The following is a 22641-nucleotide window of genomic DNA, read 5'->3' on the forward strand; positions in this document are numbered from 1 at the left end:
AGTATATGCAGAAAAACATGAGAAGTATATTTCACAGTAAAAATGGAGGTGCATATATTTTTCCAAAACAGAACAGTTTTATGCTCATCCTCACCAAATAACTCTTAACCAAATAGTTAATGAATATGAATTTTAGGGTCACCTTATCATGAGTTCTCTCATGTCTCTGTCCCACCCAAACATAGAAATGTCTACCCTAGAGCCTAGCTCCTACTCAGGCATCCAGCTGGACCTATCCATCCACAAAGCCCTTTCTGGGCTCCTGGCCAGGGCAGGAATAGAGCCTGGGATGGTCTCTCTTTCAGAGTCACTGAAATATGTCAGAGGTTGCCACATGCTCCCTCAGGATTGCTGGGGTCAGGAATAGAGCACGAGAATGTTTATTTGTGGTTTGTTAAGTTTCTTACAGGGGTCTGAATTGGAAACGGTATCTTCTGACCTCCTCGCAAGAGTGTTGCATAAAAAGAGATAAAGGGTCTCTTCTGTGGTCACAGAGCCTTCACTTTCGAGCCTGCTTTTAAGGGGTTTCCATTATTATCCCTCCAACCAAAGACTCTTCCTAGTCCTCTGCTTTCCTTCATGTTGTCATATCTAAGGGACATGTGTCACTGCTCATCTGAGTTGATCGTACAGCAACCCTCAACTGCCAGCAAACCCTCTCCTGCCCACACCTCTGCATGTTCCTGGACTTCAAGACAGCTCTAGCCAGGCCCTTTCTGCCTCTTTTTCCTGCACTCCTCAAGGCTCTGGTGTCCTTAAATGAAGTCATATTCCCCCCTTTGAGCTCAATCATTCCCTTCTTATCAAATCCCAGCCCCAGTTTTGTTTCTCTCTGCAAACCTTCACCAATTTTGTCCTCACTGCACCAAGGGCAGGGGCCAGACAAGATTTGAAGGGGTGGGAGTGGTGGGGGAGAGAGTACTCTCCTCTCTGATCCCCTTGACAACTCTTTTCTCTGGATGCCTGCTGTGAACTTTGCAGAAGGGGTGGGGAGTCTGCAGGAATGTGACTCTGAAAGGCACAGATTCCCTCAGCAGATGCAATTAGCACATCCTGGATTATGCCAGACCTCGCGTGATGCCCGCAGCACAGGCCCTCCCTCCTCCCCTCACCCCAGGTCCATGTCCCAGCCAATGGGGGCCTCTGGTGGTCCCAGAGGAATGAAGATGACCAGGTGCACATACCGATTTTTTTTTCTTTTGTGCTGTTTATTCAGCCTTCCAGAATCTTCTTGTCACCCACCTTTAAATAACTCCCTTATGAAAAGAAGCAGCTGCCCTTCCTTTCCATGGTTATCTGGGTGCATTTTTTACCCTCTGTGAATCCAATATCTCTTCCAGGCTACCATGATTAGGGTGTCCACTAAATAGCCTGTGACTCCTCTTTGGCTACAACAGTCTATCTCTGCTAGTGGCATATCGATATACTTTATGGCAGGACAGTGCACGATCTGGGGAGGGACTTCAAGGAGACAGCACAAGGGGCCTCCAGGCTGCTGGAGACGCTGTTTTTCTGGATCCAGGTGTGGGATACAGAAGTGTGTTTATCATAATTCACTGTGTTTACCCTTAGAGTATTCAATTTTATGTAGTTTTCTTAAAAGAAAACCAATAAGCAAATGAATTAGCAAAAAATAATACACCAAAATAGGAAACAGAGAAACAAAAAATTAATTAGGAGCTTAAGCAGAGAAACAATCCCGCAAAAAAACACACACAGACACACACACACCCCTACATACACACCCCCATACACCATTACCAACTACTGCCCCGGCTTTACATATAAGGAGGCAGCCCAGGAAACGGCGCAATTAAGGTCCTCAGAGTTGCGTTAACAGAATGCATGCCTTCCTGCCCACGATCCCTCCCAGCCAGGAAAGCTTGCTTGGTGCGCGCTTTTGACCACGTGCCCTTCCTTCTTGTTATCATCAGGTACCGGCCTGGATGCTATTTTTTAAATATAGGCTCAATTTAAAACATTCTGGTTTCTACCTGGTCACTGTATGCAGTATTATGTTTTAAGCATGTCATCAGAGACATCAGCTGGATAAAGCTTTTAGAAATCAAAAGCCTTTAATGAAAATTGAGGCTAAGGGCAGCAAAACTCACACCTCTGCACCCCAAATCTCATACTTGAAGTCACACTTTGTCTTTCAGGTTGCCTGAAGACAACCGTTAAGCCTTTGGGTCACTGCTTCTGAAATCAGCCTCCTATTCATTCCAAAGATCACATCCTCAGTCGGGTTTGCTGTGTCTCTGTTTATTGTCTTTGCTCTTCAGTGTGCATCACATGTTCCTGTTTCTTCATATGTCGCATCATTTTGGATAATGTCCCAGACAGCATGAATGAAATTTTATTAACAATCTTCATTATGACATGTTCATCTGATTGTGGTGTGTTGTTATATATGTGTGTCTATAAATATACATATACATGCATGTATATATTTTATATATATGTATAAACAAACAGGCAGCTAACCTGGCTGAATAAAATCTGCAAACTCTGTCTCCTCCCCTGCACTAGTGGAAACTGAAGTCTTTGTTCAGTTTCAGGTGAATTGCTTAGAGTCTTCCCTGTGTGTATATTTCAGGGACAGTCACAATTGGGCAGCATATATAAACAGGATTTAGCGCCCCCCCCCATGACTCTCTTCTTTCTGAGACTGCTCTCTTCCCCATTTTCTAGCTCATGTGACTGTCCCAAACTCCATCCTCTGGTTTTTCATGCCAGTGAAGCTGCAGGTTTTTCCATTGGAATTTAAGCTGTCCTTCATGGCAGGGACTTGGAACTTCCCCCAGGCTGAAGCCTATAAAACAATGGGAAACTCACCCAATCCCATCTCCCCATGACCAAGAGTCTGTCTGCTTCTGACAGCTCCCTACTGACTTCAGAGAGTTGCTGTTATAGTTTACCTTATATTTCTATTTAAAATTATGTATAGTATTACCTCTAAATAATATATATTTTATACTATGAAATTATATATAGTATTACCTTTAAATAATATATATTTTATACTGTAAAATTATATATGGATTACCTTTAAATAATATATATTTAAAACATTTTAAATATTTGTAATATTAATGTATTACTACATGATTGATATATCAATTATATGCATATTAATATGAAATAATACAACAATATGCTATAATGTAAAATAGTTATAACATTCATATTTAAGCATTTAAATATATAAAATTCAACCTATTGATTTAATGTGTGTCACCTGTAGGAGGATTGCTCCAACAGGAGATACATGGCCATGGCCTGAAGCAGAACCCCAAGTTTGATGACTTGAAACACACATGGAGAAGCCCATGAACAGCTCCAAAGCTCCAAGAGTAATTAATTGTGTAGAGACAGTAGAGGAACGTTTCTATAAATGCATGTCAGGGCCTCCCTCTACATAGAAATGGCAGAAAATTGTGTTTTCACATATCACAAGCATTGGTGTGGGGTATGGGGAGAAGGGTTGGTGGGGAGGTACAAAGGCTGAGACAACATAGTCCCTTTCCATGCAGCCACCCAAAAGAAGGACATAGGAGAAAGGAATACCCTGGAGAAGTGCATGAAGCAGATGTGGGCCCAGAACAGAGCGCCCCACGGAGTCTTGCCCGCTCACCCTACTCCATCACACCTCCTCAGTCATCCCTAGTGCTGAGGAATAAAACCTCAGAGTCATATGACTGTTCACCCTTGTCAAGAGCATGAAATGCTGTTCTTTGTTTTCATAAACATAACAAAACAAAACAGCTCATTCTCCAAATTCTATCCCAGGCTTTAGCCCTCTTCAGGGAGTTGGGGACCTGGATTGGAGGAGACCAGCAACAGGAAACACAGCTCTGTTTTTCTTTTCTTTCTTTCCTTTTTTCCTCCCTTAGAGATTGCTGTTCTTTCCATTTAGCCTTCCTAAAGCATCTGGGCTCTCCAAATGCTGATCTCACCCCTCAGGAAAATGTAACATCAATTCTACTTGAGACTTAAATTGTGGAAAACTTTTTTTGTTTCATTTAGTATAGATTTTCTTTCCACAATACTATATGGGCTTGTGATATTTCATTCCCCCTTTCATTAGCCACCCTTTATCACAATGCACAATGTGTTTTCCATTCCACTGGCACCTACCTTAAGGATGCCATTGGTCACTGGTGTCCTCAGTAGCCAACTGGCACTGAAGGACAAGCAAGAGAGTGGAAAGAAAATGGCAGCTTAACATGAAGCCATGCTCATTTTTTGATCAAAGAGTGATTACACAGATGGAAACTGAGGATCAGTGAACGGGGCAGGTTCTCTGTGTCATGAGGGGTGAGGAGGTGGTCTCACAAAGGTTGCCAGGAGAGCACTGGAACAGCAGAAGACCCTATGGTGCATCAGCCTGTGTGTAGACAGGCTCTAGAGGCATCCTGGGAGCATACCAGAACCCCGCATGCCCTACATCACATAAAGCCACCATGTAATCGTTTCCCCAAAATGGCAACTTCAAATCTAATCTCATCGCTCACCACATATCTGGAATGAATAGTTGGGAATCTGGAGTAGACTCTCTCATTAGCAATAATATCTGAGTTTAGAAGCCTGCAGAGAGAAATGCAGCCAGGAAGGTACACAGCTCATGGCAATATAATTCTATTTATCTGTTTCCAAAGTCATCCTAAAAAGCCTGAGAAACTTCAGATGTCATCTCAATCAACACTTTATAACAGAGCATGGGGAGAAATGCCAGATCTAGGTGAAGGGGAGGAAGGCAGCAAATCACACTGTCACATGTGTACCTATGCAACTACCTTGCATGTTCTTCACATGTACCCCCAAACCTAAAATGCAATAAAAAATTTTTAAAAAAACATGAGTTGCTCATCACTCGATGTCTACATCAGGGTCCCCCAATGCCCATGTCCAACCCCAAGACCCCAGAAGTTCATGTGGCCAGAGGTGCTGAGGGTTGAGTAGGATGGTTTCTGCAGAGTCCTATTAATTCAGTTCCTACAGTGACAGACCATAAACCAGCAGAAAAGCAGCCGAGAGGGAGCACTGCTCATATTTCTCAGATCTGGGCAAAGCTTCCTAGGATACATCTGTTTTCTCAATTCTGTCTTTATGAAGCCATTACTCACCTCCAAGGTCTTAATTCTTCGCCAAATTCCAGGTTCCTTTCTTCCACTTCTCAAGTCATAAAATACTGGGGTTAACTTCAGACCCAAATCAAGGAAATATTCTCCCCAACAAAATAATAGTACCACATAATTAAATGTGTAAAAAGTAAAATAATTTGTGTGTGAAATGGGCCACATATATGAAACTACGGTAACTTTTTTTTTTTTTTTGAGATGGAGTTTCGCTCTTGTTACCCAGGCTGGAGTGCAATGGCGCGATCTCGGCTCACCGCAGCCTCCGCCTCCTGGGTTCAGGCAATTCTCCTGCCTCAGCCTCCTGAGTAGCTGGGATTACAGGCACGCACCACCATGCCCAGCTAATTTTTTGTATTTTTAGTAGAGATGGGGTTTCACCATGTTGACCAGGATGGTCTCGATCTCTTGACCTCGTGATCCACCCGCCTCAGCCTCCCAAAGTGCTGGGATTACAGGCGTGAGCCACCGTGCCTGGCCGTCATCTTGTATTTTTATATGGGAAATACGGTGAATCACAAACCATCAATCTGTATGGAGGAAGGGAATAGTAGTGAAACTGCCCCACACTGCTCAGTTCATCTCTCTCCCAACTGCCTGATGCAGCTTCCATCAACAGAGAGGTGCTGGTGCTAAGAAGGTGCCCCTCCTGCTTCATAAAGATGCACTTGATCCGGAAAGATCCTTCCCAACTCCTCTACCACCCCAATACTTGCTCCCCTTCCCAAATGCCCGACAACAGCTTTGGCCTCAGGAACACAAAGTTGTAGGCCTGAAAGCCCCCAAACTCAAAATTCTGTACATTCTATGGTCAATCATACTGTTGTACTCAGCACAAGAACCCATCCCTGGTTCTGGACTCACATGGCTTGTGGGGATCAGAGACTTAACATGTAGAAATGCAATTAGAAGGGAATACAAAATATGCATCCCATGTCTGAACGGCGCCAGCAAAGCCAGGCACTGCCCTTGTTGTTCATGCATTCCTGGTGAATCCTCTTTTTTTCACTCATCACAGTCTGAGCTCAAATTCAATCTTTCACTTTTTATTTTATAGGGTGGAATATCAATGAAATCTGAGATGACCATATTCCATTCTGGAACATCATACTTTTATACAGACATGGTGGCATATAGGCAGAACAAGGGAGTTCACTCTTTGTGGAAATATTTCTAAGCCAGCAAGTTTTTTTTTTTTAAACAATTTCTGGTTAAGAAACCTAGGTATTTGTATGTGTTTAGTTTCAACATATAGGCCATTAGCAAACTATCTGAAAAAGAACTGAAGAAAGCAATACTATTTACAATACCTACCAAAAAATAAAATACTCAGAAATATATTTAACAAAGGAGGTGAAAGATCTTTACAATGAAAACTATAAATATTTATGAAAGAAGATGAAGAAGACACAAATAAATGAAAACATATTGAATTTTCTTGGAACCGCAAAAGACTCTGAATAACCAAAGCAATCTTGAGGAAAAAAAGCTGGAGACACCATACTACTTGATTTCAAAATGTGTTGGCCGGGCGCAGTTGCTCACGCCTGTAATCCCAGCACTTTGGGAGGATGAGGTGGGCAGATCACAAGGTCAGGAGATCGAGACCATCCTGGCCAACATGGTGAAACCCTGTCTCTACTAAAAAATACAAAAATTAGCTGGGCGTGGTGGTGCTTGACTGTAATCCCAACTACTTGGGAGGCTGAGGCAGGAGAATCGCTTGAACCAGGGAATCGGAGGTTGCAGTGAGCCAAGCATGCACCACTGAACTCCAGCCTGCAACAGAGTGAGACTCTGTCTCAGAAAAAAAAGTACTACAAAGCTATAGTAACCAAAACAGCATAGTATTGGCATAAAAACACATACACCATGGACCAGTATATAGAGCCCAAAAATAAACCCACATATTATAGCCAACTGTTTTTGACAAGGTGCCAAGAACACAATGGAGAAAAAACTGTCTCTTCAACAAATAGTGCTAGGAAAACTAGATATCCACATGCAAAATAATGAAATTTGACTCATATCTCTCACTATATGCAAAATTCAACTCAAACTAAAGTCTTAATGCGATACCTGAACCTATAAAACTACAGAAGAAAATACAGAGGAAATATTCATAAAGTAAATCCAACTTTGAGGAAAGAGCTCAAGAGCATGAACAACAAAAGCAAAAAAAAAAAAAAAACCTGGCAAAAATCAAATCAAAAAGCTTCTGCACAGCAATGGGAAGAATAGAGTGAAGACACAAGCTATATAATGGGAGAAAATATTTGCAAACTGTACATCTAAAAGGGATTATCTAAGATTTGTAAGGCACTCAAGAAGCAAAAATCAAAATATTTATGTAAAAATGGGCAAAAGACATAAATAGAAAAGAAATACAGATAACCAACAGGTATATGAAAAGAAAGTTTAACATCACTAATCATCAGGGAAATGCAAATTAAAATCACAGTGAGATATTACCTCACCCAAGTTAGGATGGCTATTATCAAAAAGAGCAAAGTAACAAATGCTGGCAAGTATGTGCAGAAAAAGGAACTGGTACACACTGTTGGTGTAATGTAAACCTGTATCGCTGTTACAGAAGACACTATGGAGACCTCTCAAAAAAATTAAACATAGATCTACTCAGATGATCCCAATACCCAAAGAAAATGAAAACATGTCAAAGAGACTTCTGCATCTGCATTCTCATGTTTACTGCAGCATGATCCTCAAAAGCCAGGTTATGGAATCAACCTGTGTCCATAAAGAGATAAACAGACAAACAAAATGTGGTATGTATACACAATAGAATACTATTCAGCCATAAAAAATCCTGCCGTTTGAGACAAGGATGAACCTGGAGGACATTATGCTAAGTGAAATAAGCCAGACACAGGAAGACAAATATTGCCTGATCTCATTTCTATGTCAAATTTAAAAAATGATCTTATAAAAGTTGAGAAGATAATAGTGACCATCAGAGACTGGGGAGAATAGAAGGGAGAAAGAAATGAGACGAGGTTAGTCAAGGGAAAATTGTTACAGTTAATAGGAGGACTAAGTTCTGGTACTACATTTCACAGTAGGGTGATGGCAGTCAATAATAATACATTTTCTATTTTGAATAGTTGGAAGAAATAATTTTTACTGTTCTCACAACACAGAAATGATAAATGTTAAGGTTATGGATATAATAATTACCATTGATAATTACACAATGTATACATGTATCTAAACATAACATTGTACTTCATAAATGTACAATTACTATGTGTCAATCAAAATTTCATTTAATTTAAAAAGAAACCTAGGTACATAGGGTGGGCATGTTCATCAACTTCTTTTAAAACCATCAACCTTATTATTAGAACTTACATACAACAAAGTTGACCTATTTTAAGTGTACAGTTTAATGAGTCTTAAAAATTGATTTTGGCCTGGCACAGTGGCTCACGCCTGTAATCCCAGTACTTTGGAAGGCCAAGGCAGGCAGATCACAAGGTCAAGAGATCGAGACCATCCTGGCCAACATGGTGAATCCCCGTCCCTACTAAATGTACAAAAATTTTAGTCGAGTGTGGTAGTGAGCACCTGTAGTCCCAGCTACTCGGGAGGCTGAGGTAGGAGAATTGCTTGAACCCAGGGGGCGGAGGCTGCGGTGAGCTGAGATCATGCCATGGCACTCCAGCCTGGTAACAGAGCAAGACTCCATCTCAAAAAACCAAAAAACATTGATTTCATCTGTGTGACCACAATAACAATCAAGATATAGAAATGTTCATTAGCCCCCCCTAAAATTTCATCCTCCCTTTTGCATTCGATCCCCAAGTTCCAGCCATAGGCAAGCAAATGATAGGATTTTTGTTACAAAAAATTAGTTTCAGAAATTCATATAAACTGTTCCTACAGTATGAAGTCTCACTCCTTTTACTTACTTTTACTTTTTACTAAGCAAAAATATTAGCGAATATTTTTGATGTTCATTCATGTTGTGTGTATCAGTAGTTTGCTCCTTTTCATAGCTGAGAAGTGTTCCATTTCATGGATATAACATGATTATTACCCACTCAATTGTTGAGTGAAATTTTGGTTGTTTTCTGTTTGGGGATATAATTCATACATAAGGTAACTATATGTTTACTCTATAATAAATTGCCAAACTGAGTGCTAAAAGGGTTGTATCATTTTATGATCCCAACAGCAATATATAATTCCATTTGTTTCATGTCAGTGCCAACAGTTAGTATTGCCAACCTCTTAAACTTTAGCCATTCTGCCCGCTGTGTAATGCTATTTCATTGTGGTTTTCATTGCATTTCTCTGATGACTAGTCATCTTGAGCATCTTTGTAAAGTGCATTGGTCATTCTTTTTTTTTGAAGTCCGAGTCTCACTCTGTCATCCAGGCTGGAGTGTAGTGGTGGGATCCCAGCTCACTGCGGTCTCCACCTCCTGGATTCAAGGGTTTCTCCTGCCTCAGACTCCCTCAGCCTCGAGCTGGGATTACAGGTATGTGCCTCCACGCCCAGCTAATTTTGTATATTTAGTAGAGACAGGGTTTCACCATGTCAGCCAGACTGATCTTGAACTTTTAACCACCGGTGATCCAACCACCTTGGCCTCTCAAAGTGCTGGGATTACAGGTGTGAGCCACTGCACCATGCCTGGCCATTCATTTGTCTTCTTTGGACCAGTTCAGTATTTTTTTCATGTCTCATTGAATTGCTCACCTTACAACTTAATTTTAAGAATTTCTTCCATATTGTAGATACAATTCCCTTGCCAGATACATGAATTATAAATTCTTTCTCACTGTTTGTGGCTTGTCATTTTATTTACCTAAAAACATCTTTCAAACAACACAATTTTTTAACACAATTTTTTGATCAAGTTTAGATTATTAAGATTTATGTATGTCTCACCTAAAATCATGAATATTTTTAATACCTTGGTGTTGAAATAATTTGTACAACAAACCCTCATGACACAAGTTTACCTATGTAACAAACCTGTGCCCGTACCCCTGAACTTAAAAGCTAAAAATAGAAAGGCTGGGCACGGTCGCTCATGACTGTAATCCCAGCACTTTGGGAGGCTGAGGCAGGTGGATCATGAGGTCAGGAGATCGAGACCATCCTGGCTAACATGGTGAAACCGCATCTCTACTAAAATACAAAAAATGAGCTGCGTGTGGTGGTGGGCACCTGTAGTCCCAGCTACTCAGGAGGCTAAAGCAGGAAAATCTATTGAACCCGGGAGGTGGAGGTTGCAGTGAGCCAAGATGGTGTCACTGCACTCCAGCCTGACAACAGAGCAAGACTCCGTCTCAAAAAATAACTAAATAAATAATTTAAAAATAAATAATAAATAATGTAGAAAATGAATAAATGTGTTTTGTTGCTAAAACATTTTCTCCTAGATGGTTTATAACTTTAGCTTTTATGTTTAGTCCTATGGTCAAGTTAGTTTTGTGTTTGATGTGAGATAAATATCAAGGTCCATTTTTCACCAAACGGATAATCAATTGTTCTAGTACATGTTATAAAGACTATCTGTTCCTGTTTGAACTACCTTGGAAATGTTGTCAGAAAACAATTGACCCATCTATGTATGAATCTATTTCTACACTTGCCATACTGCTCCATGAAGCTGCATATTTACCATTAGATCAATAGCACACGGTCATGTTCAGTGTGGCTCTATAATAGCTTGAAATCAGCGAATACTTCCATTTTGAACCTCTTTTTCAAAATTGTTCTGGTCATTCTAGGTCTTTGGCGTTTCCAAGTTAATTTGTGAATTAGGTCATCGTTTTATTTAAAACTCCTGCTGTTATTTTGATGAGTTAAATATTATATACATCCACTTGAAGAGAACTTGGTATCTAAGCAATACTGAGCCTGCATGACCATGACCATGCTATGCATCTCCATTTATTTAGATCTTCAAATTCTCATCATGACTATTGTAGTTTTCAGTGCAGAGGTCTTGCAAATATTCTGTTAAATATATCCTAATTTTGTGTTTGTTTTTTCTGCTATAAGTGGCAATGTTTTCTTTTCAAAATGTTTGCTAGTGGTAAATAGAGATACAATGATTTTTTTCATCATCTGCCCTGCAATCTTGCCAAATCCACTGCTCACCTTTACTGTGTGTTTTGTAGACTCCTTAGGATTTTAAAATATATATTAACATGTCATTTATAAATACAGAGTATTTAAAGTATTTACACTAGCCATTCTAAATTCTGATCTGCTCATCCCATCACATTTGAGTCTATTTCAATTGACATATTTTTCTCCTAGATATGGATCACATTTTCCTGCTTTTCACATGTCTAGTAATTTTTGAGTCAATGCTGAATATTGTGAATGTTTCAGTGTTGATTATCTGGATTCTGTTGGGCTTTGTTCACATAGAAAATTAAGAATCTTGCAAATGAGCCCAATCATTTTGAGGCATTATTAGGGCAGGTCTGGAGTTACTTTTGCTCTACTGATAATTTGGCCCCGTTACTAGTGAGTCCTTCTTTCTGGGTTTCCCCCGAATGTCTTGGTTGTTTTTTTTTTTTACTTTGCCTGGTCTGAAATGGGATGTTCTTCAGACCTGCATAGTGTTTAGAACTTGTTCAGCTCACAGCTCTGTGGTTGCCTTTGCCTGGCCTCCTGGTGTGTTCTCCCACATAGGCATGGCTTGGTAGCAGACTCGATGGGAGTCGAGACAGGTTTCTGGAGTTTTTTATTTCCGTATTCTTTTCTTTCCTTTGTTACTATGTCCCATTAATCCCAGCCATCTCAACCTCCCTGAGCCTTGACCTTTGTTTCCTCATATCAGAGCAATTCTGTTTCTTAGTATCCCACCTCCTCCATTATAGTTTAAAAGGGCTTCAGGGACAAAAGTGGAACAATTGTTTTTTTCTTTTCTCTCAAAGATGTAGTTTTATGCTGCCTCCTATTAATGTTTAAGAACAAAATTTCATATAGCTCTCCCAGTTTTTTTTTTTTTTTTTTTTTTGAGACGGAGTCTTGCTCTTGTTACCCAGGCTGGAGTGCAATGGCGCGATCTCGGCTCACCGCAACCTCTGCCTCCTGGGTTCAGGCAATTCTCCTGCCTCAGCTTCATGAATAACTGGGATTACAGGCACGTGCCACCATGCCCAGTTAATTTTTTGTATTTTCAGTAGAGACAGGATTTCACCATGTTGACCAGGATGGTCTTGATCTGCTGACCTTGTGATCCACCCGCCTCGACCTCCCAAAGTGCTGGGACTAGCTCTCCCAGTTTTCTAGTTGTTTATGACAGGAGAAAAAGTCCAGTCTAAGCTCTCCTTAATGGTAAGAAATAGAAGTTCTACCACCCTTTTTTTTTTTTTTTTTTTTTGAGATGGAGTTTCGCTCTTGTTACCCAGGCTGGAGTGCAATGGCGCAATCTCGGCTCACCGCAACCTCCGCCTCCTGGGTTCAGGCAATTCTCCTGCCTCAGCCTCCTGAGTAGCTGGGATTACAGGCACGCGCCACCATGCCCAGCTAATTTTTTGTATTTTTAGTAGAGACGGGGTTTCACCATGTTGACCTGGATGGTCTCAATCTCTTGACCTTGTGATCCACCCGTCTCGGCCTCCCAACGTGCTGGGATTACAGGCGTGAGCCACCGCGCCCGGCCCTCTACCACCCTTTTAATTCAGCTCTTCAATCTACCTGAGCTAAAATTAAGAACACCTAATGTTTGCTATAAATATGGCACAGAATCCAAAAAGATCCCTCAAAGTTCAGAGGGTGACACAATTTCTTGCTATCCCACCATAGACACCATACCATGACTTTTACAAATTCAAGAATAAATCTCCAATTCAGCTCTAATTTTAATATTCTGTATTTTCTTATTGTATCACCTAGCATGTTCCAAGCAGTCTGTTTTGAATGTAGCATTCTTTTAGAGTTCTGGAATAAATAATATGAGTAGCAGAGAGAAAAATTTATACTTCTTCTGCTCTGGGAAACAGAGGTTCATTTTTCACCAAATGGATAATCAATTGTTCTAGTACTTGTTAAAACACTGTATGGTAAGAAACAGAAGTTCTACCTTCTCTTACGTAGAACTGACTTCTTTTCCTTTGGGTAGATACCAGCAGTAGGACTGCTGGACCGTAGGGTAATTCTACTTTCAGTTCTTTGAGAAATCTCCATACTGTTTTCCACAGAGGCTGTACTAATTTACATCCCCATCAACAATGTACAAATGTTTCTTTTCCTCTGCATCCTTTGCCAGCATCTGTTATTTTTGACTTTTTAGTAATAGCTCTTGTGACTGGTGTAATATGATGTTTCAGTTTGGTTTTAATTTACAGTTCTCAGAAACAGCATTTGCACTGTTTACAATAGCAAAGACCTGGAACCAACCCAAATGCCCATCAATGATAGACTGAACTGGGAAAATGTGGCACATATACACCATGGAATATTATGCAGCAATGGAAAATGATGAGTTCGTGTCCTTTGTAGGGACATGGATGAATCTGGAGAACATCATTCTCAGCAAACTGACACAAGAACAGAAAATGAAATACCGCAACACAAGAACAGAAAATGAAATACCGCATGTTCTCACTCATAGGCGGGTGATGAAAAATGAGGACACATGGACACAGGGAAGGGCATACTACACACTGGGGTCTATTGGGGGGAATAGGGGAGGGACAGCAGGTGGGGAGCTGGGGAGGGATAGCCTGGGGAGAAAAGCCAAATGTGGGTGAAGGGGAGGAAGGCAGCAAAACACACTACCATGTGTGTACCTATGCAACTATCTTGCATGTTCTGCACATGTACCCCAAAACCTAAAATGCAATAAAAAAATAATAAAACACAAAATATAACTGAGAAAAAAATTAAAGAATAGCTAAATTAAAAAAAAGAAACAATTCAGCATTCTTTTTATCATGATTATTACTTTTGTCATAGTAAAAGTCCTCAACAAACTATGCACAGAAGCAACACACCTCAAAATAAAGAATATATATGACAAATCCATAGCTGAAATCACACTGAGTAGAGGAAAATTAAAAACAATGCCCCTAGGAACTGTAACAAGAAAAGGATTCCACGTTTACCACACCTATCCAATATGATACTGAAAGTCCTAGTCAGAGCAATCAGATAAGAAAAAGGAAGGCACTCAGATTGGAAAATAGGAAGTCAAATTATTTCTATATGCTGACAAGATGATCTTATGTCTAGAAAACCCCAAAGACAAAAGCTGGAGGCATCACACTACCTGACTCCAAACTGTACTACAAGGCTACAGTAGCCAAAACAGCATGGTACTGGTACCAAAACAGACATATAGACCAATGGAACAGAATAGAGACCTCAGGAATAAGGCCACACATCTACAACCATCTGATTTTCAACAAACCTGACAAAAACAAGCAATGGAGAAAGGATTTATTTAATAAATGGTGCTGGAAAAACTGGCTAAGCATATGCAGAAAATTGAAACTGGATCCCTTCGTTACACCTTATACAAAACTTAACTCAAGGTGGATTAAAGACTTAAATGTAAAATCCAAAACCATAAAATCTAGAAGAAAATCTAGGCAATACCATTCAGTACATAGGCATGGACAAAGATTTTATGATGAAATCACTAAAAGTAATTGCAACAAAAGCTAAAATTGACAATTGGGATCTAATTAAACTAAAAAGCCTCTGCACAGAAAAAAAAAATGTAATCAGAGCTAACAAGCAATCTACAAGAATGGGAGAAAATTTTTGCAATCAACCCAACTGACAAAGGTCTAATATGCAGAATTTAAAAGAAACTTTAAATTGAATATTGGAGGAAGACCTAGAGAAAACTTTTCTGGCCTTTGCTCTCTGCAAAGAATTCATGAGTAAGATTTCAAAAGCACAAGCAGCAAAAGCAAAAATAGACAAATGGGACTCATCAAACTAAAATGCTTTTGCATAGAAAAATAAATAATCAACAGAGGGAACAGACAACCTGCAGAAGGAAACAAAGTATTTCCAAAGTATGCATCTCACAAGACACAGCTATTTAGAACTTACAAGAAACACAAAGTACTCAGAACAACAAAACAAATAAATTCATAAAAAGTGAGCAAAGGGCATGGACAGACAGTTTCCTTTGTAAATTTATTTTTTAATTTTAGATTTGGGGGTACATATGCCTGTTCGCTACATGAGTATTAGATGTGTAATGATGGGGGTTTTGCTTCTGTGTGTCTATTGCCCAAATATTGAACATTGTAATATGTAATCTAACATCCTCACCCCATCCCCAATTTCCCCTCTTTCGGAGTCCCTTACAGTCTATTCTTTCCATCGTTATTTCTGTGTGTACCCACTGTTTACCACCCACTTACAAGTGAGATAATATACCATATCTGATTTTCTGCTTTTGAGTTGGCTTGCTTAGGGTAACGGCCTCCAGTTGATCCATGTAGCTGCAAAAAAGATTATTTCAGTCCTTTTTATGGCTGCATAGTATTCCATGGTGTACATTTAACACATTTTCTTTATCCAGTCTACCAGTGATAGACACTTAGGTTGGTTCCATGACTTTGCTATTATAAATGGTGCCATGATAAAGATACGAGTGCAGGTATCCTTTTTATATGATGATTTATTTCCCTCTGGGTATGTGCCCAGCAGTGGGATTGCTCAAAAGACAGACACTCAAAGGAAGAAGGGGTCAAAGAGTGAAATATATGTATGTGTATATGCGTGTGCATATATATATATATATATACATATATATAAAGAAAAGGCCAGGCATGGTGGCTTATGCCTGTAATCCCAACATTTTGGAAGGCCAAGATGGGCAGATCACCTGAGGTCAGGAGTTCAAGACTAACATGGCCAACATTGCAAAACACTGTCTCTACTAAAAACACAAAAATTAGCTGGGCATGACAGTGGGTGCTTGTAATCCTAGCTACTTAGGAGAGGTGGGGGTTGCAGTGAGCCGAGATTGCCCCACAGCACTCCAGCCTGGGCTACAGAATGAGACTCTGTCTCAACGAAAAAAGAAAAGAAAAGAACATATAATAATCCATCAAGGTCCAGTGCCAGAGCCCAGAACCCGACTTCAACTACACAGATACACAGATATAACATGAACAGAGGTAAGTTGGTGAATTACGCATGCAATTTTAAAAGACTTTTGCTTAGGGGTGTGTGTGTGTGTGTGTTTATGTGTGTGTGTGTGTGTGTGTGTGTGTGTGTGTGTGTGTATTACAGAAAAAATAGCCCTTTAGAAGCAAGTGTTTTCCATGGTGGGATGTGTGTTTGGGATAAATATGCAAAGAGCAAATCTAGAAGGTGGTGGTATATATTAGCTTGTTGGAAAAGATAGACCTATCCGGTAATGACAGAGGGCAAAACATAAGTAAAGACTCCTGGGGAAAAAAATGCGAAGAGAGGACCTTCCAGCAGGGAGTGAGTCTCCTCATTCAATTCACTCATGCCTGTCCCCGTCCCCAGCCCACGTAAAACTTTGTATAACGTTGTATAACAATGGGACATTCCCAGATATTTCACTGGAATCTATGACTTCTTGAGCATTTTTCCTGTCACTATCGTTTCTGAGTTTGTCTCTTCTGCAGTTTCACAGAAGTGAAATCGCAGAAATATTCTGATTCTTACTGTGTTCCCTGAGCACGGCACAGCACGTCCACAGTACGAGGAGCAGCACCTCCTTCCTGCTGTCCAGCGGCTCTTGGTTGTGTGAACACACAGCATGTGTTTATTTATTCACCCGGTTGTATCTGGATTGCGGCTATGAGGAATAAAATGGCTCTGAATATTTGTGAAGAAGTATTTTGCAGACAGGTTTTCATTTTTATTGGATCAATAACTAGAATTAGGTTGCTGATTCTTATTGTAAGTGCATGTTTATAAGAAACTGACAGCTTCTTCTCCAATGAAACACCAAATGGTGGATGACGCCGGTGCAGCGGAGGGGGGCCCGGGATGGGGAACCGCGGTGGCTTCTGCAGAGGTTTCGGCAGTGGCATCTGGGGCCAGGGTCACGGCCGTGGACGGGGCCGGGGCCAAGGCTGCGGAGCTCGCGGAGGCAAAGCCGAGGATAAGGAATGGATGCCTGTCACCAAGTTGGGCCGCCTGGTCAAAGACATGAAGATTAAATCTCTGGAGGAGATCTATCTTTTCTCTCTGCCCATCAAGGAATCTGAGATCATTGACTTTTTCCTGGGGGCCTCTCTCAAGGATGAGGTTTTGAAGATTATGCCGGTGCAGAAGCAGACCCGTGCTGGCCAGCGCACCAGGTTCAAGGCGTTTGTTGCTATTGGGGACTACAATGGTCACGTCGGTCTGGGTGTTAAGTGTTCCAAGGAGGTGGCCACTGCCATCCGTGGGGCCATCATCCTGGCCAAGCTCTCCATTGTCCCCGTGCGCAGAGGCTACTGGGGGAACAAGATCGGCAAGCCCCACACCGTCCCTTGCAAGGTGACAAGCCGCTGTGGTTCTGTGCTTGTGCGCTTCATCCCTGCGCCCAGGGGTACTGGCATCGTCTCAGCACCTGTGCCCAAGAAGTTGCTTATGATGGCTGGTATCAATGACTGCTACACCTCAGCTAGGGCTGCACTGCCACCTTGGGCAACTTTGCCAAGGCCACCTTTGATGCCATCTCTAAGACTTACAGCTACCTGACCCCCGATCTCTGGAAGGAGACAGTGTTCACCAAGTCTCCCTATCAGGAATTCACTGACCACCTTGTCAAGACCCACACCAGAGTCTCCGTGCAGAGGACCCAAGCTCCAGCTGTGGCTACAACATAGGGTTTTTATACAAGAAAAATAAAGTGAATTAACATTGCAAAAAAAAAAAAAAAAAAGAAACTGACAAACTATTTCTCAAGACGACTGTATCCATTGGTTAAGACACAATTGTTAACTCTCTTAAAAACTAAGTAGACTTCCCATTTATGTGCTTCTAATCAGGTCCTCATAGGAGCAGCCATGCCCACAATTACTTCTGAGAATTTTCCAATTATCTATTTATTTTTTTTCTCATTTCCATGCCTTTCTGTTTCAATTTAAAAGTGGGGAAAGAGGTACCTTTAATGTATTGAGAACTCAAAGAGAAAGACTACAATGTTTTGAGATTTTTTAGTAAAGTATGTTAATAAATTGCTGGATTTTAATGAGTATTTTACTTTAAAAGTCCTTGTTTTTTTGAGACAGAGTCTTGCCCTGTCGCCGAGGCTGGAGTGCAGTGGCACGATCTCTGCTCATTGTAACCCTTGCTTCCCAGATTCAGCGATTCTCCTGTCTCAGCCTCCCAAGTAGTTGGAACTACAGGCGTGCACCACCATGCCCAGGTAATTTTTGTATTTTTAGTAGAGATGAAGTTTTGCCATGTTGGCCAAGCTGGTCTTGAACTCCGGACCTCAGGTGACCCATCCACCTTGGACTCCCAAAATGCTGGGATTACAGGCATAAGCCACCACACCCAGCCTAAAAAGTCATTTAAAATCTCATTTTTCTGTTCTTACTTCTTCTTACTTGCAAACTGGTCCTTCTTGAGTTCCCTAATTTCATTCTTGTGATACTTTACTGCTGCAGACAATAGCAACCAACTTCGAGACTGAGTCTACTTCCTAAAGTCTTCTCAAGCTGTTGGCTCAGGAAACTTGGGGTTCACAATGTAGCGAAGGCAGCAGAGTAACCCTATACTTTACCATTGTGAAAGAGAGAGAGCCAGCCGGGCGCAGCAGCTTGTGCCTGTAATCCCAGCCCTTTGGGAGGCTGAGGTGGGAGGATCATAAGGTCAGGAGTGCGAGACCAGCCTGGCCAACATAGTGAAACCCCGTCTCTACTAAAAATACAAAAATTACCTGGGCATGGTGGTGCACGCCTGTAAATCCAGCACTTGGGAGGCTGAGGCAGGAGAATCACGTGAACCTGAGAGGCAGAGGTTGCAGTGAGCCAAAATTGCACCATTGCACTCCTGCCCAAGCAACAGTGTGAGAATTCATCTAAAAAAAAACGAAAACGAAAAACTGAAGATAGATACATGGCCATCCTTTTAGGCTCACATATCAGTGTCTCTGCTGCCAGTTCCCCCTACTGCTAATGTCACACATTTTTAATTTCATGTAATTGTAGCATGCTAATTCTGTAGTGATTTCTGCATTAGATTAGACTAGGTTATATTGTGGAAACAAACTTAACCTAAAGGGTCTGTGGCTTAACACAACGTTAGTTCATTTCTTTCTCACATTACACATCCTACACATCTTGGTAGGGGCTTCTATGCTGTACGACTTCTCAGGGACCCAGATTGCTAAATGTATGTCCTTCATAGTAACGTTTTTGCTGTTTGTATCTCCCCTTAACATTGTGCAACTTGAACCTCTGGTAAACAAGTAGTCTACTTTTTAAAACGAATTCCACCTAATATTATTTCAAACCATTGGGACAGATGAGCAGTGAAGATGCATTTTTAGAAATTATAACAAAAAAGTCACAGAATGAGGTCAGCAAGCTCAGAAGGCTTCATGTCAAGAGAAAGAAAGTTCTCCCAACAATGGGATGACAAAAGGTCACAATCACAAAAGTCACGCAGTGCACCAAGCACAGAACACAGCCACAAGGAAACCCTGCTAAGCATGGATGACCAAGTTTGATCTTGTCACAAAAAGATTGACTCAAACACAGTATTCTCAAAACAAGTTCTAAAATCTCGAACATTCTTACATCATTTAGACCATGAAATAAAGCTAACTCCCCAGATCCTGTCTCTGTCTTCCACAAGAAATGTCCTGTACAGAATCCATAATCACACGAGGTACAGTGGATACCTCCAAAATAAGGATTATTATATTAATTGTAGCATCCTGAATCCTCCCCCTTCTTCCAAATTCTTACTTAAATAATTTCTGCAAAAGTCAATTTTTGACAAAGGTGCCAAGAATACACATTAGGGAAAGAATAATTTCTTCAATAAATGGTGCTGGAAAAATCAATAGCCACATGCATAATAAGAATACTAGACCCGTGCCTCTCACTACATGCAAAAATCAACTCAAAATGGATTAAAGACTTAAACGTATGATGTGAAACTATAAAACTACTAGATACAAACACAGAGGAAAAAAAACTATACAACATTGGTTTGGGCAATAATTTTTTTTATTTGACCCCAAAATACCCAGGCAACAAAAGCAAAAAAAAGACAAATGGGATTACATCAGACTAAAAAGCTTCTGCTCAGCAAAGGAGACAATCCGCAGAGTGAAAAGACAACCTACAGATTGGGAGAAAATGTTTGCAAACTATGCATATGATGTCAAGGGGTCACTATACTACCCAAAGGATTTAAGGAACTCAAACAACTCCATAGCAAAACCAAACAAATAAAAAACCTGCTTAAAAATGGGCAAACGTTATGAATAGACATTTCTCGAAAGAAGATATACAAACAATGGACATGTATATTAAAAAGCTCAGTATCAATAATTATCAGGGACATGCAAATTAAAACCACAATGAGATATCACCTCACCCCAGTTAGGATGGCCAATATCAAAATGACAAAAAAAATAACAAACGCTGTTAAGTATGTGTAGAAAAAGGAACTTTCATACAGTCTTGGTGGTGATGTAAATTAGGACAGCCATTAAGAAAAATACTATGAAGGTTCCTCCAAAAATAAAAATCGAACTACTCTGTGATCCAGCAATCTCATTACAGGGTATAGACATTCAAGGGAAATGAAATCAGCATGTCTAAGACACATAGAATTCTCGTATTTATTACAGCACTATTCACAATAACCAAGCTGTGGAATCGACCTCAGTGTCCATTAGTAGATGTATGGATAAAGAAATGTGGTACATATACACAGTGGGATAATATTCAGCCATAAAAAATATGAAATTCTGCCATTTGTGACAGTCAGGATGAACTTAGAGGAAACTATGGCAAGTGAACTAGAACTCACACAGAAAGACAAATACTTCATGACATCACTCATATCTGAAATCTAGTTGATTTCATAGAAGTAGAGATTAGAATGGTGCCGACCAGAGTTTTGGAGGTAAATGGCAGGGGAGAATGGGGACAGGAGACTTGGGGGAGGAGAAAATGGGGAGACATTGGTCAAAGGATACATCACTACAGTTAGATGGGAGGAATACATTTCAAGACACCTACTGTACAGCAATGTTATGATAGTCAATGATAATATATTTTATGCTTAAAAAATGTAAAGAAAGTGGATGTCACATGCTTTCATCACAAAGTGACTAAGAGGTAATGCATTTGTTAATTGGCGATCATTCCACAAGGTATATATACTTCAGCAAAATGTTGTACACAATAAAAAACATAGAATATAATATGGCATGAATAATTGATCATGGGGTCCATCTTCCCTGTGGTGTTCTTGCCATAGTGAATAAGTCTCGTGCGATCTGATTGTTTTATAAAGGCCAGGTCCCCTGCACATGCTCTCTTGCCTGACACCATGTAAGAAACCCCTTTGTCCTTCCTTTGCCTACTGCCATGACTGTGAGGCCTCCTTAGCCATGTGGAACTGTGAGTCCACTGAACCTCTTTTCCTTTATACATTATCAAGCCTTGGGTACTTCTTCATAGCAGTATGATAATACAAATATGATATAATGCAGAGGGAGAATTACTCGGTTTTCTCAGGTGAGAGAAGCTCTTCTGAAGATGCACGTTTATCTTACTGTGGTTTGTAGGGTGCTTATTTTTTCCAGGCTCTTAACTCACTTCTTGAAAAATTCAGGCTATTGACCCTGCTTCTTAAACAATAGTCAAGTAGATTTCTATTTCCTCATTTAATTTAAATTGGCCCAATAAAACTGAAGCCCACTAATCATTTGGTGGTGATGGAGGATGGAGCAATGTTTACATTGACCACTAAAGTACCGATCAAGTAATGGCTTACAAAGCTTAGATGGAGACATAGGCAGAAAGACGCTGTTACGGGAAAACCTTCCCTGACTCTATAAACTGAGCCACCACCACCCACCTGCCTCCAAAGTCCTTAAGAGTGTTCTACCTCACAGAAAGACAGACACTGGAAAGATCCCTGCAGAGCTTAGGGAACACTGCCCAGACTCTGTAAAGGCCTTCCAAACAGAAAGGGTGGTCTGCGGTCTCCCGATCTCTGCACTCCCTCTTCACCTGACTGCTACCCAATTTGTTGCAGTGTGAGAGGGTGGAATGCAGAAATATAAGCCTGGATAAAAGTTTCCTCATGAGAGATGTAGCTAAAATATTCTTGCTTGGGCCATTCTACTGTGTTGAGTAGCCTTGGTCCCCATCCTTGGCTCCAAAAATCTTTCGAAGAAGAAAGAATCCATCAGGTAGTGAAGCTCAGTTTTATGTAATCAGGCAAACTGTAGTTATTATATTTATCATGATTCACGTTTCCTTACATCATTTTTTTTTTTTGAGATGAAGTTTCGCTCTTGTTACCCAGGCTGGAGTGCAATGGCGC

General features: G+C 40.6%; 1 long non-coding RNA gene and 1 pseudogene across 1 annotated transcript in view; one reads left to right on the forward strand and one right to left on the reverse strand.

The window, feature by feature from the left end:
* The window catches only part of LOC128932308 (uncharacterized), a 164672-nt gene that overhangs the window by 36818 nt on the left and 105213 nt on the right, over positions 1–22641 (reverse strand). The gene's annotated exons all lie outside the window — the stretch shown is intronic.
* Positions 17084–17997, forward strand: LOC100415591 (small ribosomal subunit protein uS5 pseudogene; annotated as a pseudogene).

Source organism: Callithrix jacchus, chromosome 6 (assembly GCF_049354715.1).
Source record: "Callithrix jacchus isolate 240 chromosome 6, calJac240_pri, whole genome shotgun sequence".
NCBI classification, from domain to species: Eukaryota; Metazoa; Chordata; class Mammalia; order Primates; family Cebidae; genus Callithrix; species Callithrix jacchus.